At 34.3% G+C, this 1,541-nt stretch overlaps 1 non-coding gene across 1 annotated transcript; it reads left to right on the forward strand.

Moving 5' to 3' along the window:
• Positions 1-329: 329 nt before the first annotated feature.
• On the forward strand, positions 330-437 carry LOC119256405 (U6 spliceosomal RNA). The gene has a single exon (XR_005127744.1). It is a non-coding gene; the product is annotated as a U6 spliceosomal RNA (small nuclear RNA).
• The last annotated feature ends 1,104 nt before the right edge of the window (positions 438-1,541 follow it).

Genomic DNA, 1,541 nt, shown 5'->3' on the forward strand with positions numbered 1-1,541 from the left:
AAATTCTTTTAATAGTATATGTTAAAATATTGTTTACTCTGATAAGTTTCTTTTGCTTTGAATGGAAGAATTATACAAATGACTACATCCATTTTCATTATTATCGTGACTGTTGCATTGCTCAAACGAACCATTAGCTAAACAGTACTATAACAGCCTTTCTTGAGCTCTAAATATTATTTTCCTGCCATTTTTAAATTTCTATTTACACTCTTTATTGTCTAACACACACACTTACCCTTGCTACTACAAGGTCATATTAAAAGTCAATATCTGACTAACATCAGTATCTAGTATATTCTCCGTCTTACACAAATATGTCTTGTCAGGTGCTCTATTCAGCAGCACACACATTAAAACTGAAATGATACAGAGATGATTAGCATGGATCCTGATCAAGGATGACAAATATTTCTTATCAAACAAAAGTTATACCTTATATTTAATAATTTGGTAAAATCTCAGCTCTGTGTCCCTGTAAAGTACTCTGAAAAGAATCTACATGAAAATTCAAGCAAAGCAGTTGCAAAGGTAACTATCAATAGCAACAAGAGTCAGCTAAACTGCTAGTGAAGTGTTACATAATAGAATTCATCACAAGTATTAAGACGGAAGTTTTAAGTCTAGGGTATATTTGTGAAGGGCATAGGTTTTTAGTCTCATGTATTTATTTCTGATTCATAAAGAGAAGGGTTGTTTATATCTAATGAATTCACATTCCTTGAGCAGCACTCATTTCACTAAAATACTTCAGTTACGGCATTCTTCAGTTCTTCCTTAGCTATGTGACACGCCCTCTGAGGTTAATAGAAAATTCAGGTAACTGAGCCACTTCTATAATGTAAGCTTTTCAAATGCTGTTTGCCACTAAAATATATATTCCTGATCACTGCAGTTCAAAAAATCACTAACCACCCTTGGATGTGGACCAAAATGAAACAACAGACATGTCTTATACCATGTTTTTGCTATGCATTTTAAAGTGTAAACAAAATACGAACTTTCCAAATTTAATTTGATCTGCCTTGAGATTTCACATGGACATTGACAGGACTTCTCCCTTGGACCATAAAATAATTTTTTAAGTTCATTGTCTTTTTTCCATTGCAGCACTGTTTGTTTCAGAGGCATAGGATGGACTAATCTATCAGTGCAACACTTCAGCATTCAGGCATAAATGCTGTTACTTTGTGATCTAGACTCTGCCTTAGTGAGCTCATCAGGTCTCAAGGCTTTAAATGTCATCTGTAAACCAACACTTCCAAATTTATGTCTCCACGCTGGACCTCTCACATAACCTGTGGGCTTGCTCATCTAACTGCCTCCTTGACATCGTCCATCTCCACTCGGGTGTTTAATGGAAATCATAAAATTTATTATGCCAATAATTGGGCCCATGTGTTATTCATCTTTTTTATTCCAGCAGTATCTAGCTTAGTGTCCAACATTTAGTAAATGGTCATTTAGCTATCTTTCTGATTGAATGTGTTAACTTCTCACTTCAAATAAAACCAAACATTCCATAAAAATAAAGCCCTCTT

The sequence above is a fragment of the Talpa occidentalis genome, unplaced genomic scaffold (genome assembly GCF_014898055.3).
Source record: "Talpa occidentalis isolate TD23 unplaced genomic scaffold, MPIMG_talOcc4v2.1 talOcc4.3, whole genome shotgun sequence".
In the NCBI taxonomy this organism is placed as follows: domain Eukaryota; kingdom Metazoa; phylum Chordata; class Mammalia; order Eulipotyphla; family Talpidae; genus Talpa; species Talpa occidentalis.